We start from the raw sequence: 16,153 nt of genomic DNA, 5'->3' as shown, positions 1-16,153 counted from the left end.
TTTTATACTGCCAACACCGTTCTGTTGATGCATTCAATTTTCAAATGTATTCATTTATGAACCAGTAGTTAGAAGTAGAAAAGTTCGAACAGAAACCAGAAAGTTCATCTACTGCAACACCACACTGGATACGCCCAATCTCATCTGATCTTGGAAGCTAAGCAGTGTTGGGCCTGGTTAGTACTTGGATGGGAGACCACCCGGTAATACAAGGTGCTGTAGATATTTTTATACTGCCAACACCGTTTTGTTGATGCATTCCATTTTCAAACGTATTCATTTATGAACCAGTAGTTAGAAGTAGAAAAGTTCTAACAGAAACAACAAAGCTCATCTACAGCCACAGCACACTGGATACGCCCAATCTCATCTGATCTTGGAAGCTAAGCAGGGTTGGACCTGGTTAGTACTTGGATGGGAGACCACCTGGGAATACAAGGTGCTGTAGATATTTTTATACTGCCAACACCGGTCTGTTGATGCATTCCATTTTCAAACGTTTTCATTTATGAACCAGTAGTTAGAAGTAGAAAAGTTCTAACAGAAACCACAAAGCTCATCTACAGCCACACCACACTGGATACGCTCAATCTCATCTGATCTTGGAAGCTAAGCAGTGTTGGGCCTGGTTAGTACTTGGATGGGAGACAACCTAGGAATACAAGGTGCTGTAGATATTTTTATACTGCCAACACCGTTCTGTTGATGCATTCAATTTTCAAATGTATTCATTTATGAACCAGTAGTTAGAAGTAGAAAAGTTCTAACAGAAACCAGAAAGTTCATCTACAGCAACACCACACTGGATACGCCCAATCTCATCTGATCTTGGAAGCTAAGCAGTGTTGGGCCTGGTTAGTACTTGGATGGGAGACCACCTGGGAATACAAGGTGCTGTAGATATTTTTATACTGCCAACACCGTTCTGTTGATGCATTCCATTTTCAAACGTATTCATTTATGAACCAGTAGTTAGAAGTAGAAAAGTTCTAACAGAAACCACAAAGCTCATCTACAGCCACACCACACTGGATACGTCCAATCTCATCTGATCTTGGAAGCTAAGCAGTGTTGGGCCTGGTTAGTACTTGGATGGGAGACCACCTGGGAATACAAGGTGCTGTAGATATTTTTATACTGCCAACACCGTTCTGTTGATGCATTCTATTTTCAAACGTATTCATTTATGAACCAGTAGTTAGAAGTAGAAAAGTTCTAACAGAAACAACAAAGCTCATCTATAGCCACACCACACTGGATACGCCCAATCTCATCTGATCTTGGAAGCTAAGCAGTGTTGGGCCTGGTTAGTACTTGGATGGGAGACCACCTGGGAATACAAGGTGCTGTAGATATTTTTATACTGCCAACACCGTTCTGTTGATGCATTCCATTTTCAAACGTATTAATTTATGAACCAGTAGTTAGAAGTAGAAAAGTTCTAACAGAAACCACAAAGCTCATCTACAGCCACACCACACTGGATACGCCCAATCTCATCTGATCTTGGAAGCTAAGCAGTGTTGTGCCTGGTTAGTACTTGGATGGGAGACCACCCGGTAATACAAGGTGCTGTAGATATTTTTATACTGCCAACACCGTTCTGTTGATGCATTCCATTTTCAAACGTTTTCATTTATGAACCAGTAGTTAGAAGTAGAAAAGTTCTAACAGAAACAACAAAGCTCATCTACAGCCACAGCACACTGGATACGCCCAATCTCATCTAATCTTGGAAGCTAAGCAGTGTTGGGCCTGGTTAGTACTTGGATGGGAGACCATCTGGGAATACAAGGTGCTGTAGATATTTTTATACTGCCAACACCGTTCTGTTGATGCATTCCATTTTCAAACGTTTTCATTTATGAACCAGTAGTTAGAAGTAGAAAAGTTCTAACAGAAACCACAAAGCTCATCTACAGCCACAGCACACTGGATACGCCCAATCTCATCTGATCTTGGAAGATAAGCAGTGTTGGGCCTGGTTATTACTTGGATGGGAGACCACCTGGGAATACAAGGTGCTGTAGATATTTTTATACTGCCAACACCGGTCTGTTGATGCATTCCATTTTCAAACGTTTTCATTTATGAACCAGTAGATAGAAGTAGAAAAGTTCTAACAGAAACGACAAAGCTCATCTACAGCCACACCACACTGGATACGCCCAATCTCATCTGATCTTGGAAGCTAAGCAGTGTTGGGCCTTGTTAGTACTTGGATGGGAGACCACCTAGGAATACAAGGTGCTGTAGATATTTTTATACTGCCAACACCGTTCTGTTGATGCATTCCATTTTCAAACGTATTAATTTATGAACCAGTAGTTAGAAGTAGAAAAGTTCTAACAGAAACCACAAAGCTCATCTACAGCCACACCACACTGGATACGCCCAATCTCATCTGATCTTGGAAGCTAAGCAGTGTTAGGCCTGGTTAGTACTTGGATGGGAGACCACCTGGGAATACAAGGTGCTGTAGATATTTTTTACTGCCAACACCGTTCTGTTGATGCATTCCATTTTCAAACGTATTCATTTATGAACCAGTAGTTAGAAGTAGAAAAGTTCTAACAGAAACCACAAAGCTCATCTACAGCCACACTGCACTGGATACGCCCAATCTCATCTGATCTTGGAAGCTAAGCAGTGTTGGGCCTGGTTAGTACTTGGATGGGAGACCACCTGGGAATACAAGGTGCTGTAGATATTTTTATACTGCCAACACCGTTCTGTTGATGCATTCCATTTTCAAATGTATTCATTTATGAACCAGTAGTTAGAAGTAGAAAAGTTCTAACAGAAACCACAAAGCTAATCTACAGCCACACCACACTGGATACGCCCAATCTCATCTGATCTTGGAAGCTAAGCAGTGTTGGGCCTGGTTAGTACTTGGATGAGAGACCACCTGGGAATACAAGGTGCTGTAGATATTTTTATACTGCCAACACCGTTCTGTTGATGCATTCCATTTTCAAACGTATTCATTTATGAACCAGTAGTTAGAAGTAGAAAAGTTCTAACAGAAACCACAAAGCTCATCTACAGCCACACCGCACTGGATACGCCCAATCTCATCTGATCTTGGAAGCTAAGCAGTGTTGGGCCTGGTTAGTACTTGGATGGGAGACCACCTGGGAATACAAGGTGCTGTAGATATTTTTATACTGCCAACACCGTTCTGTTGATGCATTCCATTTTCAAACGTATTCATTTATGAACCAGTAGTTAGAAGTAGAAAAGTTCTAACAGAAACCACAAAGCTCATCTACAGCCACACAGCACTGGATATGCCCAATCTCATCTGATCTTGGAAGCTAAGCAGTGTTGGGCCTGGTTAGTACTTGGATGGGAGACCACCCGGTAATACAAGGTGCTGTAGATATTTTTATACTGCCAACACCATTCTGTTGATGCAGTCCATTTTCAAACGTATTCATTTATGAACCAGTAGTTAGAAGTAGAAAAGTTCTAACAGAAACAGCAAAGCTCATCTACAGCCACAGCACACTGGATACGCCCAATCTCATCTGATCTTGGAAGCTAAGCAGTGTTGGGCCTGGTTAGTACTTGGATGGGAGACCACCTGGGAATACAAGGTGCTGTAGATATTTTTATACTGCCAACACCGTTCTGTTGATGCATTCCATTTTCAAACGTTTTCATTTATGAACCAGTAGTTAGAAGTAGAAAAGTTCTAACAGAAACCACAAAGCTCATCTACAGCCACAGCACACTGGATACGCTCAATCTCATCTGATCTTGGAAGATAAGCAGTGTTGGGCCTGGTTATTACTTGGATGGGAGACCACCTGGGAATACAAGGTGCTGTAGATATTTTTATACTGCCAACACAGGTCTGTTGATGCATTCCATTTTCAAACGTTTTCATTTATGAACCAGTAGTTAGAAGTAGAAAAGTTCTAACAGAAACTACAAAGCTCATCTACAGCCACACCACACTGGATACGCCCAATCTCATCTGATCTTGGAAGCTAAGCAGTGTTGGGCCTGGTTAGTACTTGGATGGGAGACCACCTAGGAATACAAGGTGCTGTAGATATTTTTATACTGCCAACACCGTTCTGTTGATGCATTCAATTTTCAAATGTATTCATTTATGAACCAGTAGTTAGAAGTAGAAAAGTTCTAACAGAAACCAGAAAGTTCATCTACAGCAACACCACACTGGATACGCCCAATCTCATCTGATCTTGGAAGCTAAGCAGTGTTGGGCCTGGTTAGTACTTGGATGGGAGACCACCTGGGAATAGAAGGTGCTGTAGATATTTTTATACTGCCAACACCGTTCTGTTGATGCATTCCATTTTCAAACGTATTCATTTATGAACCAGTAGTTAGAAGTAGAAAAGTTCTAACAGAAACCAGAAAGTTCATCTACAGCAACACCACACTGGATACGCCCAATCTCATCTGATCTTGGAAGCTAAGCAGTGTTGGGCCTGGTTAGTACTTGGATGGGAGACCACCTGGGAATACAAGGTGCTGTAGATATTTTTATACTGCCAACACCGTTCTGTTGATGCATTCCATTTTCAAACGTATTCATTTATGAACCAGTAGTTAGAAGTAGAAAAGTTCTAACAGAAACCACAAAGCTCATCTACAGCCACACCGCACTGGATACGCCCAATCTCATCTGATCTTGGAAGCTAAGCAGTGTTGGGCCTGGTTAGTACTTGGATGGGAGACCACTTGGGAATACAAGGTGCTGTAGATATTTTTATACTGCCAACACCGTTCTGTTGATGCATTCCATTTTCAAACGTATTCATTTATGAACCAGTAGTTAGAAGTAGAAAAGTTCTAACAGAAACCACAAAGCTCATCTACAGCCACACCGCACTGGACATGCCCAATCTCATCTGATCTTGGAAGCTAAGCAGTGTTGGGCCTGGTTAGTATTTGGATGGGAGACCACCTGGGAATACAAGGTGCTGTAGCTATTTTTATACTGCCAACACCGTTCTGTTGATGCATTCCATTTTCAAACGTATTCATTTATGAACCAGTAGTTAGAAGTAGAAAAGTTCAAACAGAAACCACAAAGCTCATCTACAGCCACCCCACACTGGATACGCCCAATCTCATCTGATCTTGGAAGCTAAGCAGTGTTGGGCCTGGTTAGTACTTGGATGGGAGACCACCTGGGAATACAAGGTGCTGTAGCTATTTTTATACTGCCAACACCGTTCTGTTGATGCATTCCATTTTAAAACGTATTCATTTATGAACCAGTAGTTAGAAGTAGAAAAGTTCTAACAGAAACCACTAAGCTCATCTACAGCCACACCACACTGGATACGCCCAATCTCATCTGATCTTGGAAGCTAAGCAGTGTTGGGCCTGGTTAGTACTTGGATGGGAGACCACCTGGGAATACAAGGTGCTGTAGATATTTTTATACTGCCAACACCGTTCTGTTGATGCATTCCATTTTCAAACGTATTCATTTATGAACCAGTAGTTAGAAGTAGAAAAGTTCTAACAGAAACCACAAAGCTCATCTACAGCCACACCACACTGGATACGCCCAATCTCATCTGATCTTGGAAGCTAAGCAGTGTTGGGCCTGGTTAGTACTTGGATGGGAGACCACCTGGGAATACAAGGTGCTGTAGATATTTTTATACTGCCAACACCGTTCTGTTGATGCATTCCATTTTCAAATGTATTCATTTATGAACCAGTAGTTAGAAGTAGAAAAGTTCTAACAGAAAACACAAAGCTCATCTACAGCCACACCACACTGGATACGCCCAATCTCATCTGATCTTGGAAGCTAAGCAGTGTTGGGCCTGGTTAGTACTTGGATGGGAGACCACCTGGGAATACATGGTGCTGTAGATATTTTTATACTGCCAACACCGTTCTGTTGATGCATTCCATTTTCAAACGTATTCATTTATGAACCAGTAGTTAGAAGTAGAAAAGTTCTAACAGAAACCAGAATGTTCATCTACAGCAACACCATACTGGATATGCCCAATCTCATCTGATCTTGGAAGCTAAGCAGTGTTGGGCCTGGTTAGTACTTGGATGGGAGACCACCTGGGAATACAAGGTGCTGTAGATATTTTTATACTGCCAACACCGTTCTGTTGATGCATTCCATTTTCAAACGTATTCATTTATGAACCAGTAGTTAGAAGTAGAAAAGTTCTAACAGAAACCACAAAGCTCATCTACAGCCACACCGCACTGGATACGCCCAATCTCATCTGATCTTGGAGGCTAAGCAGTGTTGGGCCTGGTTAGTACTTGGATGGGAGACCACCTGGGAATACAAGGTGCTGTAGATATTTTTATACTGCCAACACCGTTCTGTTGATGCATTCCATTTTCAAACGTATTCATTTATGAACCAGTAGTTAGAAGTAGAAAAGTTCTAACATAAACCACAAAGCTCATCTACAGCCACACCACACTGGATACGCCCAATCTCATCTGATCTTGGAAGCTAAGCAGTGTTGGGCTTGGTTAGTACTTGGATGGGAGACCACCTGGGAATACAAGGTGCTGTAGATATTTTTATACTGCCAACACCGTTCTGTTGATGCATTCCATTTTCAAACGTATTCATTTATGAACCAGTAGTTAGAAGTAGAAAAGTTCTAACAGAAACCACAAAGCTCATCTGCAGCCACACCACACTGGATACGCCCAATCTCATCTGATCTTGGAAGCTAAGCAGTGTTGGGCCTGGTTAGTACTTGGATGCGAGACCACCTGGGAATACAAGGTGCTGTAGATATTTTTATACTGCCAACACCGTTCTGTTGATGCATTCCATCTTCAAACGTATTAATTTATGAACCAGTAGTTAGAAGTAGAAAAGTTCTAACAAAAACCACAAAGATCATCTACAGCCACACCACACTGGATACGCCCAATCTCATCTGATCTTGGAAGCTAAGCAGTGTTGGGCCTGGTTAGTACTTGGATGGGAGACCACCTGGGAATACAAGGTGCTGTAGATATTTTTATACTACCAACACTGTTCTGTTGATGCATTCCATTTTAAAACGTATTCATTTATGAACCAGTAGTTAGAAGTAGAAAAGTTCTAACAGAAACCAGAAAGTTCATTTATAGCAACACCACACTGGATACGCCCAATCTCATCTGATCTTGGAAGCTAAGCAGTGTTGGGCCTGGTTAGTACTTGGATGGGAGACCACCCAGTGATACAAGGTGCTGTAGATATTTTTATACTGCCAACACCGTTCTGTTGATGCATTCCATTTTCAAACGTTTTCATTTATGAACCAGTAGTTAGAAGTAGAAAAGTTCTAACAGAAACCACAAAGCTCATCTACAGCCACACCGCACTGGATACGCCCAATCTCATCTGATCTTGGAAGCTAAGCAGTGTTGGGCCTGGTTAGTACTTGGATGGGAGACCACCTGGGAATACAAGGTGCTGTAGATATTTTTATACTGCCAACACCGTTCTGTTGATGCATTCCATTTTCAAACATATTCATTTATGAACCAGTAGTTAGAAGTAGAAAAGTTCTAACATAAACCACAAAGCTCATCTACAGCCACACCACACTGGATACGCCCAATCTCATCTGATCTTGGAAGCTAAGCAGTGTTGGGCTTGGTTAGTACTTGGATGGGAGACCACCTGGGAATACAAGGTGCTGTAGATATTTTTATACTGCCAACACCGTTCTGTTGATGCATTCCATTTCAAACGTATTCATTTATGAACCAGTAGTTAGAAGTAGAAAAGTTCTAACAGAAACCACAAAGCTCATCTGCAGCCACACCACACTGGATACGCCCAATCTCATCTGATCTTGGAAGCTAAGCAGTGTTGGGCCTGGTTAGTACTTGGATGGGAGACCACCTGGGAATACAAGGTGCTGTAGATATTTTTATACTACCAACACCGTTCTGTTGATGCATTCCATTTTCAAACGTATTCATTTATGAACCAGTAGTTAGAAGTAGAAAAGTTCTAACAGAAACCAGAAAGTTCATCTACAGCCACACCACACTGGATACGCCCAATCTCATCTGATCTTGGAAGCTAAGCAGTGTTGGGCCTGGTTAGTACTTGGATGAGAGACCACCTGGGAATACAAGGTGCTGTAGATATTTTTATACTGCCAACACCGTTCTGTTGATGCATTCCATTTTCAAACGTATTCATTTATGAACCAGTAGTTAGAAGTAGAAAAGTTCTAACAGAAACCACAAAGCTCATCTACAGCCACACCGCACTGGATACGCCCAATCTCATCTGATCTTGGAAGCTAAGCAGTGTTGGGCCTGGTTAGTACTTGGATGGGAGACCACCTGGGAATACAAGGTGCTGTAGATATTTTTATACTGCCAACACCGTTCTGTTGATGCATTCCATTTTCAAACGTATTCATTTATGAACCAGTAGTTAGAAGTAGAAAAGTTCTAACAGAAACCACAAAGCTCATCTACAGCCACACCGCACTGGATACGCCCAATCTCATCTTATCTTGGAAGCTAAGCAGTGTTGGGCCTGGTTAGTACTTGGATGGGAGACCACCCGGTAATACAAGGTGCTGTAGATATTTCTATACTGCCAACACCATTCTGTTGATGCAGTCCATTTTCAAACGTATTCATTTATGAACCAGTAGTTAGAAGTAGAAAAGTTCTAACAGAAACAGCAAAGCTCATCTACAGCCACAGCACACTGGATATGCCCAATCTCATCTGATCTTGGAAGCTAAGCAGTGTTGGGCCTGGTTAGTACTTGGATGGGAGACCACCTGGGAATACAAGGTGCTGTAGATATTTTTATACTGCCAACACCGGTCTGTTGATGCATTCCATTTTCAAACGTTTTCATTTATGAACCAGTAGTTAGAAGTAGAAAAGTTCTAACAGAAACTACAAAGCTCATCTACAGCCACACCACACTGGATACGCCCAATCTCATCTGATCTTGGAAGCTAAGCAGTGTTGGGCCTGGTTAGTACTTGGATGGGAGACCACCTAGGAATACAAGGTGCTGTAGATATTTTTATACTGCCAACACCGTTCTGTTGATGCATTCAATTTTCAAATGTATTCATTTATGAACCAGTAGTTAGAAGTAGAAAAGTTCTAACAGAAACCACAAAGCTCATCTTCAGCCACACCGCACTGGATACGCCCAATCTCATCTGATCTTGGAAGCTAAGCAGTGTTGGGCCTGGTTAGTACTTGGATGGGAGACCACCTGGGAATACAAGGTGCTGTAGATATTTTTATACTACCAACACCGTTCTGTTGATGCATTCCATTTTCAAACGTATTCATTTATGAACCAGTAGTTAGAAGTAGAAAAGTTCTAACAGAAACCAGAAAGTTCATCTACAGCAACACCACACTGGATACGCCCAATCTCATCTGATCTTGGAAGCTAAGCAGTGTTGGGCCTGGTTAGTACTTGGATGGGAGACCACCCGGTAATACAAGGTGCTGTAGATGTTTTTATACTGCCAACACCATTCTGTTGATGCAGTCCATTTTCAAACGTATTCATTTATGAACCAGTAGTTAGAAGTAGAAAAGTTCTAACAGAAACAGCAAAGCTCATCTACAGCCACAGCACACTGGATACGCCCAATCTCATCTGATCTTGGTAGCTAAGCAGTGTTGGGCCTGGTTAGTACTTGGATGGGAGACCACCTGGGAATACAAGGTGCTGTAGATATTTTTATACTGCCAACACCGGTCTGTTGATGCATTCCATTTTCAAACGTTTTCATTTATGAACCAGTAGTTAGAAGTAGAAAAGTTCTAACAGAAACCACAAAGCTCATCTACAGCCACACCACACTGGATACGCCCAATCTCATCTGATCTTGGAAGCTAAGCAGTGTTGGGCCTGGTTAGTACTTGGATGGGAGACCACCTAGGAATACAAGGTGCTGTAGATATTTTTATACTGCAAACACCGTTCTGTTGATGCATTCAATTTTCAAATGTATTCATTTATGAACCAGTAGTTAGAAGTAGAAAAGTTCTAACAGAAACCACAAAGCTCATCTACAGCCACACCACACTGGATACGCCCAATCTCATCTGATCTTGGAAGCTAAGCAGTGTTAGGCCTGGTTAGTACTTGGATGGGAGACCACCTGGGAATACAAGGTGCTGTAGATATTTTTTACTGCCAACACCGTTCTGTTGATGCATTCCATTTTCAAACGTATTCATTTATGAACCAGTAGTTAGAAGTAGAAAAGTTCTAACAGAAACCACAAAGCTCATCTACAGCCACACTGCACTGGATACGCCCAATCTCATCTGATCTTGGAAGCTAAGCAGTGTTGGGCCTGGTTAGTACTTGGATGGGAGACCACCTGGGAATACAAGGTGCTGTAGATATTTTTATACTGCCAACACCGTTCTGTTGATGCATTCCATTTTCAAATGTATTCATTTATGAACCAGTAGTTAGAAGTAGAAAAGTTCTAACAGAAACCACAAAGCTCATCTACAGCCACACCACACTGGATACGCCCAATCTCATCTGATCTTGGAAGCTAAGCAGTGTTGGGCCTGGTTAGTACTTGGATGAGAGACCACCTGGGAATACAAGGTGCTGTAGATATTTTTATACTGCCAACACCGTTCTGTTGATGCATTCCATTTTCAAACGTATTCATTTATGAACCAGTAGTTAGAAGTAGAAAAGTTCTAACAGAAACCACAAAGCTCATCTACAGCCACACCGCACTGGATACGCCCAATCTCATCTGATCTTGGAAGCTAAGCAGTGTTGGGCCTGGTTAGTACTTGGATGGGAGACCACCTGGGAATACAAGGTGCTGTAGATATTTTTATACTGCCAACACCGTTCTGTTGATGCATTCCATTTTCAAACGTATTCATTTATGAACCAGTAGTTAGAAGTAGAAAAGTTCTAACAGAAACCACAAAGCTCATCTACAGCCACACCGCACTGGATACGCCCAATCTCATCTGATCTTGGAAGCTAAGCAGTGTTGGGCCTGGTTAGTACTTGGATGGGAGACCACCCGGTAATACAAGGTGCTGTAGATATTTTTATACTGCCAACACCATTCTGTTGATGCAGTCCATTTTCAAACGTATTCATTTATGAACCAGTAGTTAGAAGTAGAAAAGTTCTAACAGAAACAGCAAAGCTCATCTACAGCCACAGCACACTGGATACGCCCAATCTCATCTGATCTTGGAAGCTAAGCAGTGTTGGGCCTGGTTAGTACTTGGATGGGAGACCACCTGGGAATACAAGGTGCTGTAGATATTTTTATACTGCCAACACCGTTCTGTTGATGCATTCCATTTTCAAACGTTTTCATTTATGAACCAGTAGTTAGAAGTAGAAAAGTTCTAACAGAAACCACAAAGCTCATCTACAGCCACAGCACACTGGATACGCTCAATCTCATCTGATCTTGGAAGATAAGCAGTGTTGGGCCTGGTTATTACTTGGATGGGAGACCACCTGGGAATACAAGGTGCTGTAGATATTTTTATACTGCCAACACCGGTCTGTTGATGCATTCTATTTTCAAACGTTTTCATTTATGAACCAGTAGTTAGAAGTAGAAAAGTTCTAACAGAAACTACAAAGCTCATCTACAGCCACACCACACTGGATACGCCCAATCTCATCTGATCTTGGAAGCTAAGCAGTGTTGGGCCTGGTTAGTACTTGGATGGGAGACCACCTAGGAATACAAGGTGCTGTAGATATTTTTATACTGCCAACACCGTTCTGTTGATGCATTCAATTTTCAAATGTATTCATTTATGAACCAGTAGTTAGAAGTAGAAAAGTTCTAACAGAAACCACAAAGCTCATCTTCAGCCACACCGCACTGGATACGCCCAATCTCATCTGATCTTGGAAGCTAAGCAGTGTTGTGCCTGGTTAGTACTTGGATGGGAGACCACCTGGGAATACAAGGTGCTGTATATATTTTTATACTACCAACACCGTTCTGTTGATGCATTCCATTTTCAAACGTATTCATTTATGAACCAGTAGTTAGAAGTAGAAAAGTTCTAACAGAAACCAGAAAGTTCATCTACAGCAACACCACACTGGATACGCCCAATCTCATCTGATCTTGGAAGCTAAGCAGTGTTGGGCCTGGTTAGTACTTGGATGGGAGACCACCCGGTAATACAAGGTGCTGTAGATGTTTTTATACTGCCAACACCATTCTGTTGATGCAGTCCATTTTCAAACGTATTCATTTATGAACCAGTAGTTAGAAGTAGAAAAGTTCTAACAGAAACAGCAAAGCTCATCTACAGCCACAGCACACTGGATACGCCCAATCTCATCTGATCTTGGTAGCTAAGCAGTGTTGGGCCTGGTTAGTACTTGGATGGGAGACCACCTGGGAATACAAGGTGCTGTAGATATTTTTATACTGCCAACACCGGTCTGTTGATGCATTCCATTTTCAAACGTTTTCATTTATGAACCAGTAGTTAGAAGTAGAAAAGTTCTAACAGAAACCACAAAGCTCATCTACAGCCACACCACACTGGATACGCCCAATCTCATCTGATCTTGGAAGCTAAGCAGTGTTGGGCCTGGTTAGTACTTGGATGGGAGACCACCTAGGAATACAAGGTGCTGTAGATATTTTTATACTGCAAACACCGTTCTGTTGATGCATTCCATTTTCAAATGTATTCATTTATGAACCAGTAGTTAGAAGTAGAAAAGTTCTAACAGAAACCAGAAAGTTCATCTACAGCAACACGACACTGGATACGCCCAATCTCATCTGATCTTGGAAGCTAAGCAGTGTTGGGCCTGGTTAGTACTTGGATGGGAGACCACCTGGGAATACAAGGTGCTGTAGATATTTTTATACTGCCAACACCGTTCTGTTGATGCATTCATTTTCAAACGTATTCATTTATGAACCAGTAGTTAGAAGTACAAAAGTTCGAACAGAAACCACAAAGCTCATCTACAGTAACACCATACTGGATACGCCCAATCTCATCTGATCTTGGAAGCTAAGCAGTGTTGGGACTGGTTAGTACTTGGATGGGAGACCACCTGGGAATACGAGGTGCTGTAGATATTTTTATACTGCCAACACCGTTCTGTTGATGCATTCCATTTTCAAACGTATTCATTTATGAACCAGTAGTTAGAAGTAGAAAAGTTCTAACAGAAACCACAAAGCTCATCTACAGCCACACCGCACTGGATACGCCCAATCTCATCTGATCTTGGAAGCTAAGCAGTGTTGGGCCTGGTTAGTACTTGGATGGGAGACCACCTGGGAATACGAGGTGCTGTAGATATTTTTATACTGCCAACACCGTTCTGTTGATGCATTCCATTTTCAAGCGTATTCATTTATGAACCAGTAGTTAGAAGTAGAAAAGTTCTAACAGAAACCACAAAGCTCATCTGCAGCCACACCACACTGGATACGCCCAATCTCATCTGATCTTGGAAGCTAAGCAGTGTTGGGCCTGGTTAGTACTTGGATGGGAAACCTCCTGGGAATACAAGGTGCTGTAGATATTTTTATACTGCCAACACCGTTCTGTTGATGCATTCCATTTTCAAACGTATTCATTTATGAACCAGTAGTTAGAAGTAGAAATGTTCTAACAGAAACCACAAAGCTCATCTACAGCCACACCACACTGGATACGCCCAATCTCATCTGATCTTGGAAGCTAAGCAGTGTTGGGCCTGGTTAGTACTTGAATGGGAGACCACCTGGGAATACAAGGTGCTGTAGATATTTTTATACTACCAACACCGTTCTGTTGATGCATTCCATTTTCAAACGTATTCATTTATGAACCAGTAGTTAGAAGTAGAAAAGTTCTAACAGAAACAAGAAAGTTCATCTACAGCAACACCATACTGGATACGCCCAATCTCATCTGATCTTGGAAGCTAAGCAGTGTTGGGTCTCGTTAGTACTTGGATGGGAAACCACCCAGTAATACAAGGTGCTGTAGATATTTTAATACTGCCAACACCGTTCTGTTGATGCATTCCATTTTCAAACGTATTCATTTATGAACCAGTAGTTAGAAGTAGAAAAGTTCTAACAGAAACAACAAACCTCATCTACAGCCACAGCACACTGGATACGCCCAATCTCATCTAATCTTGGAAGCTAAGCAGTGTTGGGCCTGGTTAGTACTTGGATGGGAGACCACCTGGGAATACAAGGTGCTGTAGATATTTTTATACTGCCAACACCGTTCTGTTGATGCATTCCATTTTCAAATGTTTTCATTTATGAACCAGTAGTTAGAAGTAGAAAAGTTCTAACAGAAACCACAAAGCTCATCTACAGCCACACCACACTGGATACGCCCAATCTCATCTGATCTTGGAAGCTAAGCAGAGTTGGGCCTGGTTAGTACTTGGATGGGAGACCACCTGGGAATACAAGGTGCTGTAGATATTTTTATACTGCCAACACCGGTCTGTTGATGCATTCCATTTTCAAACGTTTTCATTTATGAACCAGTAGTTAAAAGTAGAAAAGTTCTAAAAGAAACCACAAAGCTCATCTACAGCCACACCACACTGGATACGCCCAATCTCATCTGATCTTGGAAGCTAAGCAGTGTTGGGCCTGGTTAGTACTTGGATGGGAGACCACCTAGGAATACAAGGTGCTGTAGATATTTTTATACTGCCAACACCGTTCTGTTGATGCATTCAATTTTCAAATGTATTCATTTATGAACCAGTAGTTAGAAGTAGAAAAGTTCTAACAGAAACCAGAAAGTTCATCTACAGCAACACCACACTGGATACGCCCAATCTCATCTGATCTTGGAAACTAAGCAGTGTTGGGCATGGTTAGTACTTGGATGGGAGACCACCTGGGAATACAAGGTGCTGTAGATATTTTTATACTGCCAACACCGTTCTGTTGATGCATTCCATTTTCAAACATATTCATTTATGAACCAGTAGTTAGAAGTAGAAAAGTTCTAACAGAAACCACTAAGCTCATCTACAGCCACACCACACTGGATACGCCCAATCTCATCTGATCTTGGAAGCTAAGCAGTGTTGGGCCTGGTTAGTACTTGGATGGGAGACCACCTGGGAATACAAGGTGCTGTAGATATTTTTATACTGCCAACACCGTTCTGTTGATGCATTCCATTTTCAAATGTATTCATTTATGAACCAGTAGTTAGAAGTAGAAAAGTTCTAACAGAAACCACAAAGCTCATCTACAGCCACACCACACTGGATACGCCCAATCTCATCTAATCTTGGAAGCTAAGCAGTGTTGGTCCTGGTTAGTACTTGGATGGGAGACCACCTGGGAATACAAGGTGCTGTAGATATTTTTATACTGCCAACACCGTTCTGTTGATGCATTCCATTTTCAAACGTATTCATTTATGAACCAGTAGTTAGAAGTAGAAAAGTTCTAACAGAAACCACAAAGCTCATCTACAGCCACGACACACTGGATACGCCCAATCTCATCTGATCTTGGAAACTAAGCAGTGTTGGGCCTGGTTAGTACTTGGATGGGAGACCACCTGGGAATACAAGGTGCTGTAGATATTTTTATACTGCCAACACCGTTCTGTTGATGCATTCCATTTTCAAACGTATTCATTTATGAACCAGTAGTTAGAAGTAGAAAAGTTCTAACAGAAACCACAAAGCTCATCTAAAGCCACACCACACTGGATACGCCCAATCTCATCTGATCTTGGAAGCTAAGCAGTGTTGGGCCTGGTTAGTACTTGGATGGGAGACCACCTGGGAATACAAGGTGCTGTAGATATTTTTATACTGCCAACACCGTTCTGTTGATGCATTCCATTTTCAAACGTATTCATTTATGAACCAGTAGTTATTTGTAGAAAAGTTCTAACAGAAACCACAAAACTCATCTACAGCCACACCACACTGGATACGCCCAATCTCATCTGATCTTGGAAGCTAAGCAGTGTTGGGCCTGGTTAGTACTTGGATGGGAGACCACCTGGGAATACAAGGTGCTGTAGATATTTTTATACTGCCAACACCGTTATGTTGATGCATTCCATTTTCAAACGTATTCATTTATGAACCAGTAGTTAGAAGTAGAAAAGTTCTAACAGAAACCACAAAACTCATCTA

At 41.8% G+C, this 16,153-nt stretch overlaps 52 non-coding genes and 19 pseudogenes across 52 annotated transcripts; all 71 read left to right on the top strand.

Annotated features, from left to right (window-relative positions):
* Positions 1-106: 106 nt before the first annotated feature.
* On the top strand, positions 107-225 carry LOC135046696 (5S ribosomal RNA; annotated as a pseudogene).
* A 107-nt stretch (positions 226-332) lies between these two features.
* Positions 333-451, top strand: LOC135046643 (5S ribosomal RNA; annotated as a pseudogene).
* Positions 452-558: 107 nt separating this feature from the next.
* Positions 559-677, top strand: LOC135046669 (5S ribosomal RNA; annotated as a pseudogene).
* A 107-nt stretch (positions 678-784) lies between these two features.
* Positions 785-903, top strand: LOC135047020 (5S ribosomal RNA). The gene has a single exon (XR_010239093.1). It is a non-coding gene; the product is annotated as a 5S ribosomal RNA (ribosomal RNA).
* Positions 904-1,010: 107 nt separating this feature from the next.
* LOC135047119 (5S ribosomal RNA) lies at positions 1,011-1,129 on the top strand. Its single transcript, XR_010239190.1, has one exon. It is a non-coding gene; the product is annotated as a 5S ribosomal RNA (ribosomal RNA).
* Positions 1,130-1,236: 107 nt separating this feature from the next.
* LOC135046947 (5S ribosomal RNA) lies at positions 1,237-1,355 on the top strand. Its single transcript, XR_010239022.1, has one exon. It is a non-coding gene; the product is annotated as a 5S ribosomal RNA (ribosomal RNA).
* A 107-nt stretch (positions 1,356-1,462) lies between these two features.
* On the top strand, positions 1,463-1,581 carry LOC135046709 (5S ribosomal RNA; annotated as a pseudogene).
* Positions 1,582-1,688: 107 nt separating this feature from the next.
* Positions 1,689-1,807, top strand: LOC135046674 (5S ribosomal RNA; annotated as a pseudogene).
* Positions 1,808-1,914: 107 nt separating this feature from the next.
* LOC135046656 (5S ribosomal RNA) lies at positions 1,915-2,033 on the top strand (annotated as a pseudogene).
* Positions 2,034-2,140: 107 nt separating this feature from the next.
* LOC135046723 (5S ribosomal RNA) lies at positions 2,141-2,259 on the top strand. The gene has a single exon (XR_010238910.1). It is a non-coding gene; the product is annotated as a 5S ribosomal RNA (ribosomal RNA).
* A 107-nt stretch (positions 2,260-2,366) lies between these two features.
* On the top strand, positions 2,367-2,485 carry LOC135047205 (5S ribosomal RNA). Its single transcript, XR_010239272.1, has one exon. It is a non-coding gene; the product is annotated as a 5S ribosomal RNA (ribosomal RNA).
* A 106-nt stretch (positions 2,486-2,591) lies between these two features.
* Positions 2,592-2,710, top strand: LOC135047089 (5S ribosomal RNA). Its single transcript, XR_010239161.1, has one exon. It is a non-coding gene; the product is annotated as a 5S ribosomal RNA (ribosomal RNA).
* Positions 2,711-2,817: 107 nt separating this feature from the next.
* LOC135047307 (5S ribosomal RNA) lies at positions 2,818-2,936 on the top strand. The gene has a single exon (XR_010239368.1). It is a non-coding gene; the product is annotated as a 5S ribosomal RNA (ribosomal RNA).
* Positions 2,937-3,043: 107 nt separating this feature from the next.
* Positions 3,044-3,162, top strand: LOC135046913 (5S ribosomal RNA). The gene has a single exon (XR_010238989.1). It is a non-coding gene; the product is annotated as a 5S ribosomal RNA (ribosomal RNA).
* A 107-nt stretch (positions 3,163-3,269) lies between these two features.
* On the top strand, positions 3,270-3,388 carry LOC135046766 (5S ribosomal RNA; annotated as a pseudogene).
* Positions 3,389-3,495: 107 nt separating this feature from the next.
* Positions 3,496-3,614, top strand: LOC135046333 (5S ribosomal RNA). Its single transcript, XR_010238648.1, has one exon. It is a non-coding gene; the product is annotated as a 5S ribosomal RNA (ribosomal RNA).
* A 107-nt stretch (positions 3,615-3,721) lies between these two features.
* Positions 3,722-3,840, top strand: LOC135046730 (5S ribosomal RNA; annotated as a pseudogene).
* Positions 3,841-3,947: 107 nt separating this feature from the next.
* Positions 3,948-4,066, top strand: LOC135047061 (5S ribosomal RNA). Its single transcript, XR_010239133.1, has one exon. It is a non-coding gene; the product is annotated as a 5S ribosomal RNA (ribosomal RNA).
* Positions 4,067-4,173: 107 nt separating this feature from the next.
* Positions 4,174-4,292, top strand: LOC135046376 (5S ribosomal RNA). Its single transcript, XR_010238691.1, has one exon. It is a non-coding gene; the product is annotated as a 5S ribosomal RNA (ribosomal RNA).
* A 107-nt stretch (positions 4,293-4,399) lies between these two features.
* On the top strand, positions 4,400-4,518 carry LOC135047019 (5S ribosomal RNA). Its single transcript, XR_010239092.1, has one exon. It is a non-coding gene; the product is annotated as a 5S ribosomal RNA (ribosomal RNA).
* A 107-nt stretch (positions 4,519-4,625) lies between these two features.
* LOC135046943 (5S ribosomal RNA) lies at positions 4,626-4,744 on the top strand. The gene has a single exon (XR_010239018.1). It is a non-coding gene; the product is annotated as a 5S ribosomal RNA (ribosomal RNA).
* A 107-nt stretch (positions 4,745-4,851) lies between these two features.
* Positions 4,852-4,970, top strand: LOC135046555 (5S ribosomal RNA). Its single transcript, XR_010238867.1, has one exon. It is a non-coding gene; the product is annotated as a 5S ribosomal RNA (ribosomal RNA).
* Positions 4,971-5,077: 107 nt separating this feature from the next.
* LOC135046372 (5S ribosomal RNA) lies at positions 5,078-5,196 on the top strand. Its single transcript, XR_010238687.1, has one exon. It is a non-coding gene; the product is annotated as a 5S ribosomal RNA (ribosomal RNA).
* A 107-nt stretch (positions 5,197-5,303) lies between these two features.
* LOC135047001 (5S ribosomal RNA) lies at positions 5,304-5,422 on the top strand. Its single transcript, XR_010239075.1, has one exon. It is a non-coding gene; the product is annotated as a 5S ribosomal RNA (ribosomal RNA).
* Positions 5,423-5,529: 107 nt separating this feature from the next.
* Positions 5,530-5,648, top strand: LOC135046990 (5S ribosomal RNA). The gene has a single exon (XR_010239064.1). It is a non-coding gene; the product is annotated as a 5S ribosomal RNA (ribosomal RNA).
* Positions 5,649-5,755: 107 nt separating this feature from the next.
* LOC135046902 (5S ribosomal RNA) lies at positions 5,756-5,874 on the top strand. The gene has a single exon (XR_010238979.1). It is a non-coding gene; the product is annotated as a 5S ribosomal RNA (ribosomal RNA).
* A 107-nt stretch (positions 5,875-5,981) lies between these two features.
* LOC135046431 (5S ribosomal RNA) lies at positions 5,982-6,100 on the top strand. The gene has a single exon (XR_010238747.1). It is a non-coding gene; the product is annotated as a 5S ribosomal RNA (ribosomal RNA).
* Positions 6,101-6,207: 107 nt separating this feature from the next.
* On the top strand, positions 6,208-6,326 carry LOC135047160 (5S ribosomal RNA). The gene has a single exon (XR_010239229.1). It is a non-coding gene; the product is annotated as a 5S ribosomal RNA (ribosomal RNA).
* A 107-nt stretch (positions 6,327-6,433) lies between these two features.
* LOC135046969 (5S ribosomal RNA) lies at positions 6,434-6,552 on the top strand. Its single transcript, XR_010239044.1, has one exon. It is a non-coding gene; the product is annotated as a 5S ribosomal RNA (ribosomal RNA).
* A 107-nt stretch (positions 6,553-6,659) lies between these two features.
* LOC135046551 (5S ribosomal RNA) lies at positions 6,660-6,778 on the top strand. The gene has a single exon (XR_010238863.1). It is a non-coding gene; the product is annotated as a 5S ribosomal RNA (ribosomal RNA).
* Positions 6,779-6,885: 107 nt separating this feature from the next.
* LOC135046979 (5S ribosomal RNA) lies at positions 6,886-7,004 on the top strand. Its single transcript, XR_010239053.1, has one exon. It is a non-coding gene; the product is annotated as a 5S ribosomal RNA (ribosomal RNA).
* Positions 7,005-7,111: 107 nt separating this feature from the next.
* On the top strand, positions 7,112-7,230 carry LOC135046818 (5S ribosomal RNA; annotated as a pseudogene).
* A 107-nt stretch (positions 7,231-7,337) lies between these two features.
* Positions 7,338-7,456, top strand: LOC135046912 (5S ribosomal RNA). The gene has a single exon (XR_010238988.1). It is a non-coding gene; the product is annotated as a 5S ribosomal RNA (ribosomal RNA).
* Positions 7,457-7,563: 107 nt separating this feature from the next.
* LOC135046968 (5S ribosomal RNA) lies at positions 7,564-7,682 on the top strand. The gene has a single exon (XR_010239043.1). It is a non-coding gene; the product is annotated as a 5S ribosomal RNA (ribosomal RNA).
* A 106-nt stretch (positions 7,683-7,788) lies between these two features.
* On the top strand, positions 7,789-7,907 carry LOC135046980 (5S ribosomal RNA). Its single transcript, XR_010239054.1, has one exon. It is a non-coding gene; the product is annotated as a 5S ribosomal RNA (ribosomal RNA).
* Positions 7,908-8,014: 107 nt separating this feature from the next.
* On the top strand, positions 8,015-8,133 carry LOC135047306 (5S ribosomal RNA). Its single transcript, XR_010239367.1, has one exon. It is a non-coding gene; the product is annotated as a 5S ribosomal RNA (ribosomal RNA).
* A 107-nt stretch (positions 8,134-8,240) lies between these two features.
* Positions 8,241-8,359, top strand: LOC135046911 (5S ribosomal RNA). The gene has a single exon (XR_010238987.1). It is a non-coding gene; the product is annotated as a 5S ribosomal RNA (ribosomal RNA).
* Positions 8,360-8,466: 107 nt separating this feature from the next.
* On the top strand, positions 8,467-8,585 carry LOC135046759 (5S ribosomal RNA; annotated as a pseudogene).
* A 107-nt stretch (positions 8,586-8,692) lies between these two features.
* On the top strand, positions 8,693-8,811 carry LOC135046506 (5S ribosomal RNA). The gene has a single exon (XR_010238819.1). It is a non-coding gene; the product is annotated as a 5S ribosomal RNA (ribosomal RNA).
* A 107-nt stretch (positions 8,812-8,918) lies between these two features.
* On the top strand, positions 8,919-9,037 carry LOC135047060 (5S ribosomal RNA). The gene has a single exon (XR_010239132.1). It is a non-coding gene; the product is annotated as a 5S ribosomal RNA (ribosomal RNA).
* A 107-nt stretch (positions 9,038-9,144) lies between these two features.
* LOC135047120 (5S ribosomal RNA) lies at positions 9,145-9,263 on the top strand. The gene has a single exon (XR_010239191.1). It is a non-coding gene; the product is annotated as a 5S ribosomal RNA (ribosomal RNA).
* Positions 9,264-9,370: 107 nt separating this feature from the next.
* LOC135046627 (5S ribosomal RNA) lies at positions 9,371-9,489 on the top strand (annotated as a pseudogene).
* Positions 9,490-9,596: 107 nt separating this feature from the next.
* LOC135046483 (5S ribosomal RNA) lies at positions 9,597-9,715 on the top strand. The gene has a single exon (XR_010238797.1). It is a non-coding gene; the product is annotated as a 5S ribosomal RNA (ribosomal RNA).
* Positions 9,716-9,822: 107 nt separating this feature from the next.
* Positions 9,823-9,941, top strand: LOC135047057 (5S ribosomal RNA). The gene has a single exon (XR_010239130.1). It is a non-coding gene; the product is annotated as a 5S ribosomal RNA (ribosomal RNA).
* A 107-nt stretch (positions 9,942-10,048) lies between these two features.
* Positions 10,049-10,167, top strand: LOC135047204 (5S ribosomal RNA). The gene has a single exon (XR_010239271.1). It is a non-coding gene; the product is annotated as a 5S ribosomal RNA (ribosomal RNA).
* Positions 10,168-10,273: 106 nt separating this feature from the next.
* Positions 10,274-10,392, top strand: LOC135047088 (5S ribosomal RNA). Its single transcript, XR_010239160.1, has one exon. It is a non-coding gene; the product is annotated as a 5S ribosomal RNA (ribosomal RNA).
* Positions 10,393-10,499: 107 nt separating this feature from the next.
* On the top strand, positions 10,500-10,618 carry LOC135047305 (5S ribosomal RNA). Its single transcript, XR_010239366.1, has one exon. It is a non-coding gene; the product is annotated as a 5S ribosomal RNA (ribosomal RNA).
* A 107-nt stretch (positions 10,619-10,725) lies between these two features.
* LOC135046909 (5S ribosomal RNA) lies at positions 10,726-10,844 on the top strand. The gene has a single exon (XR_010238985.1). It is a non-coding gene; the product is annotated as a 5S ribosomal RNA (ribosomal RNA).
* A 107-nt stretch (positions 10,845-10,951) lies between these two features.
* On the top strand, positions 10,952-11,070 carry LOC135046501 (5S ribosomal RNA). The gene has a single exon (XR_010238814.1). It is a non-coding gene; the product is annotated as a 5S ribosomal RNA (ribosomal RNA).
* A 107-nt stretch (positions 11,071-11,177) lies between these two features.
* LOC135046332 (5S ribosomal RNA) lies at positions 11,178-11,296 on the top strand. The gene has a single exon (XR_010238647.1). It is a non-coding gene; the product is annotated as a 5S ribosomal RNA (ribosomal RNA).
* Positions 11,297-11,403: 107 nt separating this feature from the next.
* Positions 11,404-11,522, top strand: LOC135046728 (5S ribosomal RNA; annotated as a pseudogene).
* Positions 11,523-11,629: 107 nt separating this feature from the next.
* Positions 11,630-11,748, top strand: LOC135047056 (5S ribosomal RNA). Its single transcript, XR_010239129.1, has one exon. It is a non-coding gene; the product is annotated as a 5S ribosomal RNA (ribosomal RNA).
* A 107-nt stretch (positions 11,749-11,855) lies between these two features.
* LOC135046692 (5S ribosomal RNA) lies at positions 11,856-11,974 on the top strand (annotated as a pseudogene).
* Positions 11,975-12,081: 107 nt separating this feature from the next.
* LOC135046626 (5S ribosomal RNA) lies at positions 12,082-12,200 on the top strand (annotated as a pseudogene).
* A 107-nt stretch (positions 12,201-12,307) lies between these two features.
* LOC135046482 (5S ribosomal RNA) lies at positions 12,308-12,426 on the top strand. Its single transcript, XR_010238796.1, has one exon. It is a non-coding gene; the product is annotated as a 5S ribosomal RNA (ribosomal RNA).
* Positions 12,427-12,533: 107 nt separating this feature from the next.
* On the top strand, positions 12,534-12,652 carry LOC135047055 (5S ribosomal RNA). Its single transcript, XR_010239128.1, has one exon. It is a non-coding gene; the product is annotated as a 5S ribosomal RNA (ribosomal RNA).
* Positions 12,653-12,759: 107 nt separating this feature from the next.
* On the top strand, positions 12,760-12,878 carry LOC135046503 (5S ribosomal RNA). The gene has a single exon (XR_010238816.1). It is a non-coding gene; the product is annotated as a 5S ribosomal RNA (ribosomal RNA).
* Positions 12,879-12,984: 106 nt separating this feature from the next.
* On the top strand, positions 12,985-13,103 carry LOC135046642 (5S ribosomal RNA; annotated as a pseudogene).
* A 107-nt stretch (positions 13,104-13,210) lies between these two features.
* LOC135046898 (5S ribosomal RNA) lies at positions 13,211-13,329 on the top strand. The gene has a single exon (XR_010238974.1). It is a non-coding gene; the product is annotated as a 5S ribosomal RNA (ribosomal RNA).
* A 107-nt stretch (positions 13,330-13,436) lies between these two features.
* LOC135047121 (5S ribosomal RNA) lies at positions 13,437-13,555 on the top strand. The gene has a single exon (XR_010239192.1). It is a non-coding gene; the product is annotated as a 5S ribosomal RNA (ribosomal RNA).
* A 107-nt stretch (positions 13,556-13,662) lies between these two features.
* On the top strand, positions 13,663-13,781 carry LOC135046975 (5S ribosomal RNA). The gene has a single exon (XR_010239050.1). It is a non-coding gene; the product is annotated as a 5S ribosomal RNA (ribosomal RNA).
* Positions 13,782-13,888: 107 nt separating this feature from the next.
* LOC135046824 (5S ribosomal RNA) lies at positions 13,889-14,007 on the top strand (annotated as a pseudogene).
* A 107-nt stretch (positions 14,008-14,114) lies between these two features.
* LOC135046636 (5S ribosomal RNA) lies at positions 14,115-14,233 on the top strand (annotated as a pseudogene).
* A 107-nt stretch (positions 14,234-14,340) lies between these two features.
* Positions 14,341-14,459, top strand: LOC135047105 (5S ribosomal RNA). The gene has a single exon (XR_010239176.1). It is a non-coding gene; the product is annotated as a 5S ribosomal RNA (ribosomal RNA).
* Positions 14,460-14,566: 107 nt separating this feature from the next.
* LOC135047054 (5S ribosomal RNA) lies at positions 14,567-14,685 on the top strand. Its single transcript, XR_010239127.1, has one exon. It is a non-coding gene; the product is annotated as a 5S ribosomal RNA (ribosomal RNA).
* Positions 14,686-14,792: 107 nt separating this feature from the next.
* Positions 14,793-14,911, top strand: LOC135046667 (5S ribosomal RNA; annotated as a pseudogene).
* Positions 14,912-15,018: 107 nt separating this feature from the next.
* LOC135046967 (5S ribosomal RNA) lies at positions 15,019-15,137 on the top strand. The gene has a single exon (XR_010239042.1). It is a non-coding gene; the product is annotated as a 5S ribosomal RNA (ribosomal RNA).
* Positions 15,138-15,244: 107 nt separating this feature from the next.
* LOC135046571 (5S ribosomal RNA) lies at positions 15,245-15,363 on the top strand. The gene has a single exon (XR_010238883.1). It is a non-coding gene; the product is annotated as a 5S ribosomal RNA (ribosomal RNA).
* Positions 15,364-15,470: 107 nt separating this feature from the next.
* On the top strand, positions 15,471-15,589 carry LOC135046704 (5S ribosomal RNA; annotated as a pseudogene).
* Positions 15,590-15,696: 107 nt separating this feature from the next.
* On the top strand, positions 15,697-15,815 carry LOC135046352 (5S ribosomal RNA). The gene has a single exon (XR_010238667.1). It is a non-coding gene; the product is annotated as a 5S ribosomal RNA (ribosomal RNA).
* Positions 15,816-15,922: 107 nt separating this feature from the next.
* LOC135046956 (5S ribosomal RNA) lies at positions 15,923-16,041 on the top strand. The gene has a single exon (XR_010239031.1). It is a non-coding gene; the product is annotated as a 5S ribosomal RNA (ribosomal RNA).
* Positions 16,042-16,153: the final 112 nt, after the last annotated feature.

Source organism: Pseudophryne corroboree, unplaced genomic scaffold, assembly GCF_028390025.1.
Source record: "Pseudophryne corroboree isolate aPseCor3 unplaced genomic scaffold, aPseCor3.hap2 scaffold_925, whole genome shotgun sequence".
Lineage (NCBI taxonomy): Eukaryota > Metazoa > Chordata > Amphibia > Anura > Myobatrachidae > Pseudophryne > Pseudophryne corroboree.
The sequence above is the reverse complement of the archived record's forward strand: the minus strand, read 5'-3'. Positions and strand labels throughout refer to the sequence as shown.